Raw genomic sequence first — 18,956 nt, forward strand, 5'->3', positions numbered from 1 at the left:
GCAGGCGAGAAGGGAAGGAGCATTGGTCATGCATCCCCTCATGAGGGTGAGACAGGGAGGAGATATGATCCCCGTATGAAGCCGAGAGAAGGAGGAGGCGTGAACGTGCATCCATGTATGCGGGCGAGACGGGAAGGAGCATTGGTCATGCATCCCTTCCCGAGGGTGAGACAGGGAGGAGATAAAATCCCCGTATGAAGCCGAGAGAACGAGGAGACATGAACGTGCATCCATGTATGCGGGCGAGAAGGGAAGGAGCATTGGTCATGCATCCCTGCATGAGGGTGAGACAGGGAGAAGATAAAATCCCTGTATGAAGCCAAGAGAACGAGGCGGCATGAACATGCATCCTTGTATGCAGGTGTGACATGGAGTCATCATGAACATGCATCCCTTTATAAGGACATAACATGGAGGACGCATGAACATGAATGCCTGAATTTTATGGTGGTGGCCTTCGGGTGATTTGGCACGTGCAATTGGTGAAGAGCACTTCTCCTGCGCAAAAAAATAAATTTACTATTAGCACCCCGGAGGGAGCCTCTGCACTTCTTATAGGGAGAAAACTCTGCAATGGAAGGGGACAGGGTCAATAACAGCTGTAAACTCTCACAAGACCATCACTGCTCTCACACTTTCCTGCTCTCAGGCTGGCGGGCCATTATCGGCCCTGGCTGCCGCACCATTGCCAGGTTTGTGTAACTATATTATTTCTAATTGGCTCCACTTTGATGACTTTCATTTGGATTCTGACTTGATTATTGAGATCTTAAATAAGTGACTGGGGATCAGGTGTCCACTTATTCTCATGGATAACATCACAACCAACCTTTAATTCAAACATGAGTCATGACATCACAGATGGAGTACAGCTTATGATAGAGGTGGAACGTCACATTGTAGCAGCCCAAGTAGCTCGCCGTGATCGTATAGTGGTTAGTACTCTGCGTTGTGGCCGCAGCAACCTTGGTTCGAATCCGAGTCACGGCATTGCGGTGAGGCAATGTCACGGCAGTTGGGCAGATATTTTAGAATTTCCATTAATACATTGGCAATCTCTGTGGAGGACTGAAACAATTCGATATGTCCTGTTACTGTTATGAACCTTTTGTTTCTTTAATGCTCTTTGCACACTTTTTCATCGGGTGACTGTAATGTATTTCAACCAAATCTAATTAAGAGCGCATTATGTGGTGACATTTGCAGTACATGAAACATTATAACACTGCCATTTACGTCAATAACCACTAGCTTGATTAACACATATGTATTGCAGCCACAGTATTTCCCAGTTACAAATGGGAATAAAAACAACATCCGCGAGGGATTGAACCAACGACATTTAACTGATGTTGCCAATGGAGCGCGTTACAGAGAGCGCGAGGTCCCGCCTTTACAGTCACACGCTGATGATAATACAGATGTTTAAATAAACAGGCATATCTGTGGACTTGTGGTCTTTCTACATTGGGACTCATAGTCTAGTCCTAGGCTATTGTAGGCACTGGCGTATCTTTTAGTGGAATGAGAGGCATTCTGTAGTCGCGTGAAAGGACCTTTCAAGTCAATCTGATCTGTATTGTCCTGTGAAAAAAAGCGTTCTTAGACACAGTGAGGAGTTTTTGGGGATAATGGGAAAATCATTTCCAACTAAATGACAGGAATTTCTTAGTCCAATCATGAGGTGTGCTATGCTTTTTTATACTGTGGCGGAAAGAGAGAGAGTATAACAGTCATTATAAATAAAGGGCCAAGGAAGTGACAGTTTATGGAAGGAACAATTTGCACATAGTTTTAGAATGTGGTCAGGAGGAGGACAATGTGCTTACACATATGAAACATTAGAAGGTAGACATTATGGAAGCACATATATTTCTTTATTTTTATTGTATTTGGGGAGAGGGGGTTAATATAGCACGTCCAATGTGGAAAAGTGCTTTCCATAGCACTTTGCAGGTGGGCGACATCTAGAGCTGTGCAGTAGCCACCCATGCCCCAGACGTCAAAGAGAACAAGAAGTTACACATGTTGGAAGTGAGGGTGAGACATTGAGGAGATATGATCCCCCTATGAAGCAGAGAAAAGGAGGAGGCGTGAACGTGCATCCATGTATGCAGGTGAGAAGGGAAGGAACATTGGTCATGCATCCCTGCATGAGGGTGAGACAGGGAGGAGATATGATCCCCGTATGAAGCCGAGAGAAGGAGGAGGCGTGAACGTGCATCCATGTATGCGGGCGAGACAGGAAGGAGCATTGGTCATGCATCCCTGCATGAGGGTGAGACAGGGAGGAGATATGATCCCCGTATGAAGCCGAGAGAAGGAGGAGGCGTGAACGTGCATCCATGTATGCGGGCGAGACAGGAAGGAGCATTGGTCATGCATCCCTGCATGAGGGTGAGACAGGGAGGAGATATGATCCCCGTATGAAGCCGAGAGAAGGAGGAGGCGTGAACGTGCATCCATGTATGCGGGCGAGACGGGAAGGAGCATTGGTCATGCATCCCTTCCCGAGGGTGAGACAGGGAGGAGATAAAATCCCCGTATGAAGCCGAGAGAACGAGGAGACATGAACGTGCATCCATGTATGCGGGCGAGAAGGGAAGGAGCATTGGTCATGCATCCCTGCATGATTGTGAGACAGGGAAGAGATAAAATCCCTGTATGAAGCCAAGAGAACGAGGCGGCATGAACATGCATCCTTGTATGCAGGTGTGACATGTAGTCATCATGAACATGCATCCCTTTATAAGGACATAACATGGAGGACGCATGAACATGAATGCCTGAATTTTATGGTGGTGGCCTTCGGGTGATTTGGCGCGTGCAATTGGTGAAGAGCACTTCTCCTGCGCAAAAAAATAAATTTACTATTAGCACCCCGGAGGGAGCCTCTGCACTTCTTATAGGGAGAAAACTCTGCAATGGAAGGGGACAGGGTCAATAACAGCTGTAAACTCTCACAAGACCATCACTGCTCTCACACTTTCCTGCTCTCAGGCTGGCGGGCCATTTTCGGCCCTGGCTGCCGCACCATTGCCAGGTTTGTGTAACTATATTATTTCTAATTGGCTCCACTTTGATGACTTTCATTTGGATTCTGACTTGATTATTGAGATCTTAAATAAGTGACTGGGGATCAGGTGTCCACTTATTCTCCTGGATAACATCACAACCAACCTTTAATTCAAACATGAGTCATGACATCACAGATGGAGTACAGCTTATGATAGAGGTGGAACAACACATTGTAACAGCCCAAGTAGCTCGCCGTGATCGTATAGTGGTTAGTACTCTGCGTTGTGGCCACAGCAACCTTGGTTGGAATCCGAGTCACGGCATTGCGGTGAGGCAATGTCACCGCAGTTGGGCAGATATTTTACAATTTCCATTAATACATTGGCAATCTCTGTGGAGGACTGAAACAATTCGATATGTCCTGTTACTGTTATGAACCTTTTGTTTCTTTAATGCTCTTTGCACACTTTTTCATCGGGTGACTGTAATGTATTTCAACCAAATCTAATTAAGAGCGCATTATGTGGTGACATTTGCAGTACATGAAACATTATAACACTGCCATTTACGTCAATAACCACTAGCTTGATTAAGACATATGTATTGCAGCGACAGTATTTCCCAGTTACAAATGGGAATAAAAACAACATCCGCGAGGGATTGAACCAACGACATTTAACTGATGTTGCCAATGGAGCGCGTTACAGAGAGCGCAAAGTCCCGCCTTTACAGTCACACGCTGATGATAATACAGATGTTTAAATAAACAGGCATATCTGTGGACTTGTGGTATTTCTACATTGGGACTCATAGTCTAGTCCTAGGCTATTGTAGGCACTGGCGTATCTTCTAGTGGAATGAGAGGCATTCTGTAGTCGCGTGAAAGGACCTTTCAAGTCAATCTGATCTGTATTGTCCTGTGAAAAAAAATGTTCTTAGTCACAGTGAGGAGTTTTTGGGGATAATGGGAAAATCATTTCCAACTAAATGACAGGAATTTCTTAGTCCAATCATGAGGTGTGCTAGGCATTTTTATACTGTGGCGGAAAGAGAGAGAGTATAACAGTCATTATAAATAAAGGGCCAAGGAAGTGACAGTTTATGGAAGGAACAATTTGCACATAGTTTTAGAATTTGGTCAGGAGGAGGACAATGTGCTTACACATATGAAACATTAGAAGGTAGACATTATGGAAGCACATATATTTCTTTATTTTTATTGTATTTGGGGAGAGGGGGTTAATATAGCACGTCCAATGTGGAAAAGTGCTTTCCATAGCACCTTGCAGGTGGGCGACATCTAGAGCTGTGCAGTAGCCACCCATGGCCCAGACGTCAAAGAGAACAAGAAGTTACACATGTTGGAAGTGAGGGTGAGGCATTGAGGAGATATGATCCCGGTATGAAGCCGAGAAAAGGAGGAGGCGTGAACGTGCATCCATGTATGCAGGCGAGAAGGGAAGGAGCATTGGTCATGCATCCCTGCATGAGGGTGAGACAGGGAGGAGATATGATCCCCGTATGAAGCCGAGAGAAGGAGGAGGCGTGAACGTGCATCCATGTATGCGGGCGAGACAGGAAGGAGCATTGGTCATGCATCCCTGCATGAGGGTGAGACAGGGAGGAGATATGATCCCCGTATGAAGCCGAGAGAAGGAGGAGGTGTGAACGTGCATCCATGTATGCAGGCGAGAAGGGAAGGAGCATTGGTCATGCATCCCCTCATGAGGGTGAGACAGGGAGGAGATATGATCCCCGTATGAAGCCGAGAGAAGGAGGAGGCGTGAACGTGCATCCATGTATGCGGGCGAGACGGGAAGGAGCATTGGTCATGCATCCCTTCCCGAGGGTGAGACAGGGAGGAGATAAAATCCCCGTATGAAGCCGAGAGAACGAGGAGACATGAACGTGCATCCATGTATGCGGGCGAGAAGGGAAGGAGCATTGGTCATGCATCCCTGCATGAGGGTGAGACAGGGAGGAGATAAAATCCCTGTATGAAGCCAAGAGAACGAGGCGGCATGAACATGCATCCTTGTATGCAGGTGTGACATGGAGTCATCATGAACATGCATCCCTTTATAAGGACATAACATGGAGGACGCATGAACATGAATGCCTGAATTTTATGGTGGTGGCCTTCGGGTGATTTGGCACGTGCAATTGGTGAAGAGCACTTCTCCTGCGCAAAAAAATAAATTTACTATTAGCACCCCGGAGGGAGCCTCTGCACTTCTTATAGGGAGAAAACTCTGCAATGGAAGGGGACAGGTTCAATAACAGCTGTAAACTCTCACAAGACCATCACTGCTCTCACACTTTCCTGCTCTCAGGCTGGCGGGCCATTATCAGCCCTGGCTGCCGCACCATTGCCAGGTTTGTGTAACTATATTATTTCTATTTGGCTCCACTTTGATGACTTTCATTTGGATTCTGACTTGATTATTGAGATCTTAAATAAGTGACTGGGGATCAGGTGTCCACTTATTCTCATGGATAACATCACAACCAACCTTTAATTCAAACATGAGTCATGACATCACAGATGGAGTACAGCTTATGATAGAGGTGGAACGTCACATTGTAGCAGCCCAAGTAGCTCGCCGTGATCGTATAGTGGTTAGTACTCTGCGTTGTGGCCGCAGCAACCTCGGTTCGAATCCGAGTCACGGCATTGCGGTGAGGCAATGTCACGGCAGTTGGGCAGATATTTTAGAATTTCCATTAATACATTGGCAATCTCTGTGGAGGACTGAAACAATTCGATATGTCCTGTTACTGTTATGAACCTTTTGTTTCTTTAATGCTCTTTGCACACTTTTTCATCGGGTGACTGTAATGTATTTCAACCAAATCTAATTAAGAGCGCATTATGTGGTGACATTTGCAGTACATGAAACATTATAACACTGCCATTTACGTCAATAACCACTAGCTTGATTAAGACATATGTATTGCAGCGACAGTATTTCCCAGTTACAAATGGGAATAAAAACAACATCCGCGAGGGATTGAACCAACGACATTTAACTGATGTTGCCAATGGAGCGCGTTACAGAGAGCGCAAAGTCCCGCCTTTACAGTCACACGCTGATGATAATACAGATGTTTAAATAAACAGGCATATCTGTGGACTTGTGGTCTTTCTACATTGGGACTCATAGTCTAGTCCTAGGCTATTGTAGGCACTGGCGTATCTTCTAGTGGAATGAGAGGCATTCTGTAGTCGCGTGAAAGGACCTTTCAAGTCAATCTGATCTGTATTGTCCTGTGAAAAAAAATGTTCTTAGACACAGTGAGGAGTTTTTGGGGATAATGGGAAAATCATTTCGAACTAAATGACAGGAATTTCTTAGTCCAATCATGAGGTGTGCTAGGCATTTTTATACTGTGGCGGAAAGAGAGAGAGTATAACAGTCATTATAAATAAAGGGCCAAGGAAGTGACAGTTTATGGAAGGAACAATTTGCACATAGTTTTAGAATTTGGTCAGGAGGAGGACAATGTGCTTACACATATGAAACATTAGAAGGTAGACATTATGGAAACACATATATTTCTTTATTTTTATTGTATTTGGGGAGAGGGGGTTAATATAGCACGTCCAATGTGGAAAAGTGCTTTCCATAGCACCTTGCAGGTGGGCGACATCTAGAGCTGTGCAGTAGCCACCCATGCCCCAGACGTCAAAGAGAACAAGAAGTTACACATGTTGGAAGTGAGGGTGAGACATTGAGGAGATATGATCCCCGTATGAAGCCGAGAAAAGGAGGAGGCGTGAACGTGCATCCATGTATGCAGGCGAGAAGGGAAGGAGCATTGGTCATGCATCCCTGCATGAGGGTGAGACAGGGAGGAGATATGATCCCCGTATGAAGCCGAGAGAAGGAGGAGGTGTGAACGAACGTGCATCCATGTATGCGGGCGAGACAGGAAGGAGCATTGGTCATGCATCCCTGCATGAGGGTGAGACAGGGAGGAGATATGATCCCCGTATGAAGCCGAGAGAAGGAGGAGGCGTGAACGTGCATCCATGTATGCAGGCGAGAAGGGAAGGAGCATTGGTCATGCATCCCCTCATGAGGGTGAGACAGGGAGGAGATATGATCCCCGTATGAAGCCGAGAGAAGGAGGAGGCGTGAACGTGCATCCATGTATGCGGGCGAGACGGGAAGGAGCATTGGTCATGCATCCCTTCCCGAGGGTGAGACAGGGAGGAGATAAAATCCCCGTATGAAGCCGAGAGAACGAGGAGACATGAACGTGCATCCATGTATGCGGGCGAGAAGGGAAGGAGCATTGGTCATGCATCCCTGCATGAGGGTGAGACAGGGAGAAGATAAAATCCCTGTATGAAGCCAAGAGAACGAGGCGGCATGAACATGCATCCTTGTATGCAGGTGTGACATGGAGTCATCATGAACATGCATCCCTTTATAAGGACATAACATGGAGGACGCATGAACATGAATGCCTGAATTTTATGGTGGTGGCCTTCAGGTGATTTGGCACGTGCAATTGGTGAAGAGCACTTCTCCTGCGCAAAAAAATAAATTTACTATTAGCACCCCGGAGGGAGCCTCTGCACTTCTTATAGGGAGAAAACTCTGCAATGGAAGGGGACAGGGTCAATAACAGCTGTAAACTCTCACAAGACCATCACTGCTCTCACACTTTCCTGCTCTCAGGCTGGCGGGCCATTATCGGCCCTGGCTGCCGCACCATTGCCAGGTTTGTGTAACTATATTATTTCTAATTGGCTCCACTTTGATGACTTTCATTTGGATTCTGACTTGATTATTGAGATCTTAAATAAGTGACTGGGGATCAGGTGCCCACTTATTCTCATGGATAACATCACAACCAACCTTTAATTCAAACATGAGTCATGACATCACAGATGGAGTACAGCTTATGATAGAGGTGGAACGTCACATTGTAGCAGCCCAAGTAGCTCGCCGTGATCGTATAGTGGTTAGTACTCTGCGTTGTGGCCGCAGCAAACTCGGTTCGAATCCGAGTCACGGCATTGCGGTGAGGCAATGTCACGGCAGTTGGGCAGATATTTTAGAATTTCCATTAATACATTGGCAATCTCTGTGGAGGACTGAAACAATTCGATATGTCCTGTTACTGTTATGAACCTTTTGTTTCTTTAATGCTCTTTGCACACTTTTTCATCGGGTGACTGTAATGTATTTCAACCAAATCTAATTAAGAGCGCATTATGTGGTGACATTTGCAGTACATGAAACATTATAACACTGCCATTTACGTCAATAACCACTAGCTTGATTAAGACATATGTATTGCAGCGACAGTATTTCCCAGTTACAAATGGGAATAAAAACAACATCCGCGAGGGATTGAACCAACGACATTTAACTGATGTTGCCAATGGAGCGCGTTACAGAGAGCGCGAGGTCCCGCCTTTACAGTCACACGCTGATGATAATACAGATGTTTAAATAAACAGGCATATCTGTGGACTTGTGGTCTTTCTACATTGGGACTCATAGTCTAGTCCTAGGCTATTGTAGGCACTGGCGTATCTTTTAGTGGAATGAGAGGCATTCTGTAGTCGCGTGAAAGGACCTTTCAAGTCAATCTGATCTGTATTGTCCTGTGAAAAAAAGCGTTCTTAGACACAGTGAGGAGTTTTTGGGGATAATGGGAAAATCATTTCCAACTAAATGACAGGAATTTCTTAGTCCAATCATGAGGTGTGCTAGGCTTTTTTATACTGTGGCGGAAAGAGAGAGAGTATAACAGTCATTATAAATAAAGGGCGAAGGAAGTGACAGTTTATGGAAGGAACAATTTGCACATAGTTTTAGAATGTGGTCAGGAGGAGGACAATGTGCTTACACATATGAAACATTAGAAGGTAGACATTATGGAAGCACATATATTTCTTTATTTTTATTGTATTTGGGGAGAGGGGGTTAATATAGCACGTCCAATGTGGAAAAGTGCTTTCCATAGCACCTTGCAGGTGGGCGACATCTAGATCTGTGCAGTAGCCACCCATGCCCCAGACGTCAAAGAGAACAAGAAGTTACACATGTTGGAAGTGAGGGTGAGACATTGAGGAGATATGATCCCCGTATGAAGCCGAGAGAAGGAGGAGGCGTGAACGTGCATCCATGTATGCAGGCGAGAAGGGAAGGAGCATTGGTCATGCATCCCTGCATGAGGGTGAGACAGGGAGGAGATATGATCCCCGTATGAAGCCGAGAGAAGGAGGAGGCGTGAACGTGCATCCATGTATGCGGGCGAGACAGGAAGGAGCATTGGTCATGCATCCCTGCATGAGGGTGAGACAGGGAGGAGATATGATCCCCGTATGAAGCCGAGAGAAGGAGGAGGCGTGAACGTGCATCCATGTATGCATGCGAGAAGGGAAGGAGCATTGGTCATGCATCCCTGCATGAGGGTGAGACAGGGAGGAGATATGATCCCCGTATGAAGCCGAGAGAAGGAGGAGGCGTGAACGTGCATCCATGTATGCGGGCGAGACAGGAAGGAGCATTGGTCATGCATCCCTGCATGAGGGTGAGACAGGGAGGAGATATGATCCCCGTATGAAGCCGAGAGAAGGAGGAGGCGTGAACGTGCATCCATGTATGCGGGCGAGACGGGAAGGAGCATTGGTCATGCATCCCTTCCTGAGGGTGAGACAGGGAGGAGATAAAATCCCCGTATGAAGCCGAGAGAACGAGGAGACATGAACGTGCATCCATGTATGCGGGCGAGAAGGGAAGGAGCATTGGTCATGCATCCCTGCATGAGGGTGAGACAGGGAGGAGATAAAATCCCTGTATGAAGCCAAGAGAACGAGGCGGCATGAACATGCATCCTTGTATGCAGGTGTGACATGGAGTCATCATGAACATGCATCCCTTTATAAGGACATAACATGGAGGACGCATGAACATGAATGCCTGAATTTTATGGTGGTGGCCTTCGGGTGATTTGGCACGTGCAATTGGTGAAGAGCACTTCTCCTGCGCAAAAAAATAAATGTACTATTAGCACCCCGGAGGGAGCCTCTGCACTTCTTATAGGGAGAAAACTCTGCAATGGAAGGGGACAGGGTCAATAACAGCTGTAAACTCTCACAAGACCATCACTGCTCTCACACTTTCCTGCTTTCAGGCTGGCGGGCCATTATCGGCCCTGGCTGCCGCACCATTGCCAGGTTTGTGTAACTGTATTATTTCTAATTGGCTCCACTTTGATGACTTTCATTTGGATTCTGACTTGATTATTGAGATCTTAAATAAGTGACTGGGGATCAGGTGTCCACTTATTCTCATGGATAACATCACAACCAACCTTTAATTCAAACATGAGTCATGACATCACAGATGGAGTACAGCTTATGATAGAGGTGGAACGTCACATTGTAGCAGCCCAAGTAGCTCGCTGTGATCGTATAGTGGTTAGTACTCTGCGTTGTGGCCGCAGCAACCTCTGTTCGAATCCGAGTCACAGCATTGCGGTGAGGCAATGTCACGGCAGTTGGGCAGATATTTTACAATTTCCATTAATACATTGGCAATCTCTGTGGAGGACTAAAACAATTCGATATGTCCTGTTACTGTTATGAACCTTTTGTTTCTTTAATGCTCTTTGCACACTTTTTCATCGGGTGACTGTAATGTATTTCAACCAAATCTAATTAAGAGCGCATTATGTGGTGACATTTGCAGTACATGAAACATTATAACACTGCCATTTACGTCAATAACCACTAGCTTGATTAAGACATATGTATTGCAGCAACAGTATTTCCCAGTTACAAATGGGAATAAAAACAACATAACCGAGGGATTGAACCAACGACATTTAACTGATGTTGCCAATAGAGCGCGTTACAGAGAGCGCGAGGTCCCGCCTTTACAGTCACAAGCTCATGATAATACAGATGTTTAAATAAACAGGCATATCTGTGGACTTGTTGTCTTTCTACATTGGGACTCATAGTCTAGTCCTAGGCTATTGTAGGCACTGGCGTATCTTTTAGTGGAATGAGAGGCATTCTGTAGTCGCGTGAAAGGACCTTTCAAGTCAATCTGATCTGTATTGTCCTGTGAAAAAAAGCGTTCTTAGACACAGTGAGGAGTTTTTGGGGATAATGGGAAAATAATTTCCAACTAAATGACAGGAATTTCTTAGTCCAATCATGAGGTGTGCTAGGCGTTTTTATACTGTGGCGGAAAGAGAGAGAGTATAACAGTCATTATAAATAAAGGGCCAAGGAAGTGACAGCTTATGGAAGGAACAATTTGCACATAGTTTTAGAATGTGGTCAGGAGGAGGACAATGTGCTTACACATATGAAACATTAGAAGGTAGACATTATGGAAGCACATATATTTCTTTATTTTTATTGTATTTGGGGAGAGGGGGTTAATATAGCACGTCCAATGTGGAAAAGTGCTTTCCATAGCACCTTGCAGGTGGGCGACATCTAGAGCTGTGCAGTAGCCACCCATGCCCCAGACGTCAAAGAGAACAAGAAGTTACACATGTTGGAAGTGAGGGTGAGACATTGAGGAGATATGATCCCCGTATGAAGCCGAGAGAAGGAGGAGGCGTGAACGTGCATCCATGTATGCAGGCGAGAAGGGAAGGAGCATTGGTCATGCATCCCTGCATGAGGGTGAGACAGGGAGGAGATATGATCCCCGTATGAAGCCGAGAGAAGGAGGAGGCGTGAACGTGCATCCATGTATGCGGGCGAGACAGGAAGGAGCCTTGGTCATGCATCCCTGCATGAGGGTGAGACAGGGAGGAGATATGATCCCCGTATGAAGCCGAGAGAAGGAGGAGGCGTGAACGTGCATCCATGTATGCGGGCGAGACGGGAAGGAGCATTGGTCATGCATCCCTTCCTGAGGGTGAGACAGGGAGGAGATAAAATCCCCGTATGAAGCCGAGAGAACGAGGAGACATGAACGTGCATCCATGTATGCGGGCGAGAAGGGAAGGAGCATTGGTCATGCATCCCTGCATGAGGGTGAGACAGGGGAGGAGATAAAATCCCTGTATGAAGCCAAGAGAACGAGGCGGCATGAACATGCATCCTTGTATGCAGGTGCGACATGGAGTCATCATGAACATGCATCCCTTTATAAGGACATAACATGGAGGACGCATGAACATGAATGCCTGAATTTTATGGTGGTGGCCTTCGGGTGATTTGGCACGTGCAATTGGTGAAGAGCACTTCTCCTGCGCAAAAAAATAAATGTACTATTAGCACCCCGGAGGGAGCCTCTGCACTTCTTATAGGGAGAAAACTCTGCAATGGAAGGGGACAGGGTCAATAACAGCTGTAAACTCTCACAAGACCATCACTGCTCTCACACTTTCCTGCTCTCAGGCTGGCGGGCCATTATCGGCCCTGGCTGCCGCACGATTGCCAGGTTTGTGTAACTATATTATTTCTAATTGGCTCCACTTTGATGACTTTCATTTGGATTCTGACTTGATTATTGAGATCTTAAATAAGTGACTGGGGATCAGGTGTCCACTTATTCTCATGGATAACATCACAACCAACCTTTAATTCAAACATGAGTCATGACATCACAGATGGAGTACAGCTTATGATAGAGGTGGACGTCACATTGTAGCAGCCCAAGTAGTTCGTTGTGATCGTATAGTGGTTAGTACTCTGCGTTGTGGCCGCAGCAACCTCGGTTCGAATCCGAGTCACGGCATTGCGGTGAGGCAATGTCACCGCAGTTGGGCAGATATTTTACAATTTCCATTAATACATTGGCAATCTCTGTGGAGGACTGAAACAATTCGATATGTCCTGTTACTGTTATGAACCTTTTGTTTCTTTAATGCTCTTTGCACACTTTTTCATCGGGTGACTGTAATGTATTTCAACCAAATCTAATTAAGAGCGCATTATGTGGTGACATTTGCAGTACATGAAACATTATAACACTGCCATTTACGTCAATAACCACTAGCTTGATTAAGACATATGTATTGCAGCGACAGTATTTCCCAGTTACAAATGGGAATAAAAACAACATCCGCGAGGGATTGAACCAACGACATTTAACTGATGTTGCCAATGGAGCGCGTTACAGAGAGCGCAAGGTCCCGCCTTTACAGTCACACGCTGATGATAATACAGATGTTTAAATAAACAGGCATATCTGTGGACTTGTGGTCTTTCTACATTGGGACTCATAGTCTAGTCCTAGGCTATTGTAGGCACTGGCGTATCTTTTAGTGGAATGAGAGGCATTCTGTAGTCGCGTGAAAGGACCTTTCAAGTCAATCTGATCTGTATTGTCCTGTGAAAAAAAGCGTTCTTAGACACAGTGAGGAGTTTTTGGGGATAATGGGAAAATCATTTACAACTAAATGACAGGAATTTCTTAGTCCAATCATGAGGTGTGCTAGGCATTTTTATACTGTGGCGGAAAGAGAGAGAGTATAACAGTCATTATAAATAAAGGGCCAAGGAAGTGACAGTTTATGGAAGGAACAATTTGCACATAGTTTTAGAATGTGGTCAGGAGGAGGACAATGTGCTTACACATATGAAACATTAGAAGGTAGACATTATGGAAGCACATATATTTCTTTATTTTTATTGTATTTGGGGAGAGGGGGTTAATATAGCACGTCCAATGTGGAAAAGTGCTTTTCATAGCACCTTGCAGGAGGGCGACATCTAGAGCTGTGCAGTAGCCACCCATGCCCCAGACGTCAAAGAGAACAAGAAGTTACACATGTTGGAAGTGAGGGCGAGACATTGAGGAGATATGATCCCCGTATGAAGCCGAGAGAAGGAGGAGGCGTGAACGTGCATCCATGTATGCAGGCGAGAAGGGAAGGAGCATTGGTCATGCATCCCTGCATGACGGTGAGACAGGGAGGAGATATGATCCCCGTATGAAGCCGAGAGAAGGAGGAGGCGTGAACGTGCATCCCTGTATGCGGGCGAGACAGGAAGGAGCATTGGTCATGCATCCCTGCATGAGGGTGAGACAGGGAGGAGATATGATCCCCGTATGAAGCCGAGAGAAGGAGGAGGCGTGAACGTGCATCCATGTATGCAGGCGAGAAGGGAAGGCGCATTGGTCATGCATCACTGCATGAGGGTGAGACAGGGAGGAGATATGATCCCCGTATGAAGCCGAGAGAAGGAGGAGGCGTGAACGTGCATCCATGTATGCGGGCGAGACGGGAAGGAGCATTGATCATGCATCCCTTCCTGAGGGTGAGACAGGGAGGAGATAAAATCCCTGTATGAAGCCGAGAGAACGAGGAGACATGAACGTGCATCCATATATGCGGGCGAGAAGTGAAGGAGCATTGGTCATGCATCCCTGCATGAGGGTGAGACAGGGAGGAGATAAAATCCCTGTATGAAGCCAAGAGAATGAGGCGGCATGAACATGCATCCTTGTATGCAGGTGTGACATGGAGTCATCATGAACATGCATCCCTTTATAAGGACATAACATGGAGGACCATGAACATGAATGCCTGAATTTTATGGTGGTGGCCTTCGGGTGATTTGGCACGTGCAATTGGTGAAGAGCACTTCTCCTGCGCAAAAAAATAAATTTACTATTAGCACCCCGGAGGGAGCCTCTGCACTTCTTATAGGGAGAAAACTCTGCAATGGAAGGGGACAGGGTCAATAACAGCTGTAAACTCTCACAAGACCATCACTGCTCTCACACTTTCCTGCTCTCAGGCTGGCGGGCCATTATCGGCCCTGGCTGCCGCACGATTGCCAGGTTTGTGTAACTATATTATTTCTAATTGGCTCCACTTTGATGACTTTCATTTGGATTCTGACTTGATTATTGAGATCTTAAATAAGTGACTGGGGATCAGGTGTCCACTTATTCTCCTGGATAACATCACAACCAACCTTTAATTCAAACATGAGTCATGACATCACAGATGGAGTACAGCTTATGATAGAGGTGGAACGACACATTGTAGCAGCCCAAGTAGCTCGCCGTGATCGTATAGTGGTTAGTACTCTGCGTTGTGGCCGCAGCAACCTCGGTTCGAATCCGAGTCACGGCATTGCGGTGAGGCAATGTCACGGCAGTTGGGCAGATATTTTAGAATTTCCATTAATACATTGGCAATCTCTGTGGAGGACTGAAACAATTCGATATGTCCTGTTACTGTTATGAACCTTTTGTTTCTTTAATGCTCTTTGCACACTTTTTCATCGGGTGACTGTAATGTATTTCAACCAAATCTAATTAAGAGCGCATTATGTGGTGACATTTGCAGTACATGAAACATTATAACACTGCCATTTACGTCAATAACCACTAGCTTGATTAAGACATATGTATTGCAGCGACAGTATTTCCCAGTTACAAATGGGAATAAAAACAACATCCGCGAGGGATTGAACCAACGACATTTAACTGATGTTGCCAATGGAGCGCGTTACAGAGAGCGCGAGGTCCCGCCTTTACAGTCACACGCTGATGATAATACAGATGTGTAAATAAACAGGCATATCTGTGGACTTGTGGTCTTTCTACATTGGGACTCATAGTCTAGTCCTAGGCTATTGTAGGCACTGGCGTATCTTTTAGTGGAATGAGAGGCATTCTGTAGTCGCGTGAAAGGACCTTTCAAGTCAATCTGATCTGTATTGTCCTGTGAAAAAAAGCGTTCTTAGACACAGTGAGGAGTTTTTGGGGATAATGGGAAAATCATTTCCAACTAAATGACAGGAATTTCTTAGTCCAATCATGAGGTGTGCTAGGCTTTTTTATACTGTGGCGGAAAGAGAGAGAGTATAACAGTCATTATAAATAAAGGGCCAAGGAAGTGACAGTTTATGGAAGGAACAATTTGCACATAGTTTTAGAATGTGGTCAGGAGGAGGACAATGTGCTTACACATATGAAACATTAGAAGGTAGACATTATGGAAGCACATATATTTCTTTATTTTTATTGTATTTGGGGAGAGGGGGTTAATATAGCACGTCCAATGTGGAAAAGTGCTTTCCATAGCACCTTGCAGGTGGGCGACATCTAGAGCTGTGCAGTAGCCACCCATGCCCCAGACGTCAAAGAGAACAAGAAGTTACACATGTTGGAAGTGAGGGTGAGACATTGAGGAGATATGATCCCCGTATGAAGCCGAGAAAAGGAGGAGGCGTGAACGTGCATCCATGTATGCAGGCGAGAAGGGAAGGAGCATTGGTCATGCATCCCTGCATGAGGGTGAGACAGGGAGGAGATATGATCCCCATATGAAGCCGAGAGAAGGAGGAGGCGTGAACGTGCATCCATGTATGCAGGCGAGAAGGGAAGGAGCATTGGTCATGCATCCCTGCATGAGGGTGAGACAGGGAGGAGATATGATCCCCGTATGAAGCCGAGAGAAGGAGGAGGCGTGAACGTGCATCCATGTATGCGGGCGAGACGGGAAGGAGCATTGATCATGCATCCCTTCCTGAGGGTGAGACAGGGAGGAGATAAAATCCCTGTATGAAGCCGAGAGAACGAGGAGACATGAACGTGCATCCATGTATGCGGGCGAGAAGGGAAGGAGCATTGGTCATGCATCCCTGCATGAGGGTGAGACAGGGAGGAGATAAAATCCCTGTATGAAGCCAAGAGAATGAGGCGGCATGAACATGCATCCTTGTATGCAGGTGTGACATGGAGTCATCATGAACATGCATCCCTTTATAAGGACATAACATGGAGGACGCATGAACATGAATGCCTGAATTTTATGGTGGTGGCCTTCGGGTGATTTGGCACGTGCAATTGGTGAAGAGCACTTCTCCTGCGCAAAAAAATAAATTTACTATTAGCACCCCGGAGGGAGCCTCTGCACTTCTTATAGGGAGAAAACTCTGCAATGGAAGGGGACAGGGTCAATAACAGCTGTAAACTCTCACAAGACCATCACTGCTCTCACACTTTCCTGCTCTCAGGCTGGCGGGCCATTATCGGCCCTGGCTGCCGCACCATTGCCAGGTTTGTGTAACTATATTATTTCTAATTGGCTCCACTTTGATGACTTTCATTTGGATTCTGACTTGATTATTGAGATCTTAAATAAGTGACTGGGGATCAGGTGTCCACTTATTCTCCTGGATAACATCACAACCAACCTTTAATTCAAACATGAGTCATGACATCACAGATGGAGTACAGCTTATGATAGAGGTGGAACGACACATTGCAGCAGCCCAAGTAGCTCGCCGTGATCGTATAGTGGTTAGTACTCTGCGTTGTGGCCGCAGCAACCTCGGTTCGAATCCGAGTCACGGCATTGCGGTGAGGCAATGTCACGGCAGTTGGGCAGATATTTTAGAATTTCCATTAATACATTGGCAATCTCTGTGGAGGACTGAAAATATTCGATATGTCCTGTTACTGTTATGAACCTTTTGTTTCTTTAATGCTCTTTGCACACTTTTTCATCGGGTGACTGTAATGTATTTCAACCAAATCTAATTAAGAGCGCATTATGTGGTGACATTTGCAGTACATGAAACATTATAACACTGCCATTTACGTCAATAACCACTAGCTTGATTAAGACATATGTATTGCAGCGACAGTATTTCCCAGTTACAAATGGGAATAAAAACAACATCCGCGAGGGATTGAACCAACGACATTTAACTGATGTTGCCAATGGAGCGCGTTACAGAGAGCGCGAGGTCCCGCCTTTACAGTCACACGCTGATGATAATACAGATGTTTAAATAAACAGGCATATCTGTGGACTTGTGGTCTTTCTACATTGGGACTCATAGTCTAGTCCTAGGCTATTGTAGGCACTGGCGTATCTTTTAGTGGAATGATAGGCATTCTGTAGTCGCGTGAAAGGACCTTTCAAGTCAATCTGATCTGTATTGTCCTGTGAAAAAAAGCGTTCTTAGACACAGTGAGGAGTTTTTGGGGATAATGGGAAAATCATTTCCAACTAAATGACAGGAATTTCTTAGTCCAATCATGAGGTGTGCTAGGCTTTTTTATACTGTGGCGGAAAGAGAGAGAGTATAACAGTCATTATAAATAAAGGGCCAAGGAAGTGACAGTTTATGGAAGGAACAATTTGCACATAGTTTTAGAATGTGGTCAGGAGGAGGACAATGTGCTTACACATATGAAACATTAGAAGGTAGACATTATGGAAGCACATATATTTCTTTATTTTTATTGTATTTGGGGAGAGGGGGTTAATATAGCACGTCCAATGTGGAAAAGTGCTTTTCATAGCACCTTGCAGGTGGGCGACATCTAGAGCTGTGCAGTAGCCACCCATGCTCCAGACGTCAAAGAGAACAAGAAGTTACACATGTTGGAAGTGAGGGTGAGACATTGAGGAGATATGATCCCCGTATGAAGCCGAGAGAAGGAGGAGGCGTGAACGTGCATCCATGTATGCAGGCGAGAAGGGAAGGAGCATTGGTCATGCATCCCTGCATGAGGGTGAGACAGGGAGGAGATATGATCCCCGTATGAAGCCGAGAGAAGGAGGAGGCGTGAACGTGCATCCATGTATGCGGGCGAGACAGGAAGGAGCATTGGTCATGCATCCCTGCATGAGGGTGAGACAGGGAGGAGATATGATCCCCGTATGAAGCCGAGAGAAGGAGGAGGCGTGAACGTGCATCCATGTATGCAGGCGAGAAGTGAAGGAGCATTGGTCATGCATCCCTGCATGAGGGTGAGACAGGGAGGAGATATGATCCCCGTATGAAGCCGAGAGAAGGAGGAGGCGTGAACGTGCATCCATGTATGCGGGCGAGACGGGAAGGAGCATTGATCATGCATCCCTTCCTGAGGGTGAGACAGGGAGGAGATAAAATCCCTGTATGAAGCCGAGAGAACGAGGAGACTGAACGTGCATCCATGTATGCGGGCGAGAAGGGAAGGAGCATTGGT

The 18,956-nt window shown here is 45.9% G+C and overlaps 4 non-coding genes across 4 annotated transcripts; all 4 read left to right on the top strand.

Moving 5' to 3' along the window:
- Positions 1-918: 918 nt before the first annotated feature.
- On the top strand, positions 919-990 carry TRNAH-GUG (transfer RNA histidin (anticodon GUG)). The gene has a single exon. It is a non-coding gene; the product is annotated as a tRNA-His (tRNA).
- Positions 991-5,620: 4,630 nt separating this feature from the next.
- On the top strand, positions 5,621-5,692 carry TRNAH-GUG (transfer RNA histidin (anticodon GUG)). Its single transcript has one exon. It is a non-coding gene; the product is annotated as a tRNA-His (tRNA).
- Positions 5,693-15,027: 9,335 nt separating this feature from the next.
- On the top strand, positions 15,028-15,099 carry TRNAH-GUG (transfer RNA histidin (anticodon GUG)). Its single transcript has one exon. It is a non-coding gene; the product is annotated as a tRNA-His (tRNA).
- A 2,160-nt stretch (positions 15,100-17,259) lies between these two features.
- On the top strand, positions 17,260-17,331 carry TRNAH-GUG (transfer RNA histidin (anticodon GUG)). The gene has a single exon. It is a non-coding gene; the product is annotated as a tRNA-His (tRNA).
- The last annotated feature ends 1,625 nt before the right edge of the window (positions 17,332-18,956 follow it).

The sequence above is a fragment of the Ambystoma mexicanum genome, assembly GCF_040938575.1.
Source record: "Ambystoma mexicanum isolate Mex_15411 chromosome 12 unlocalized genomic scaffold, UKY_AmexF1_1 Mex_chr12_unloc.1, whole genome shotgun sequence".
NCBI classification, from domain to species: domain Eukaryota; kingdom Metazoa; phylum Chordata; class Amphibia; order Caudata; family Ambystomatidae; genus Ambystoma; species Ambystoma mexicanum.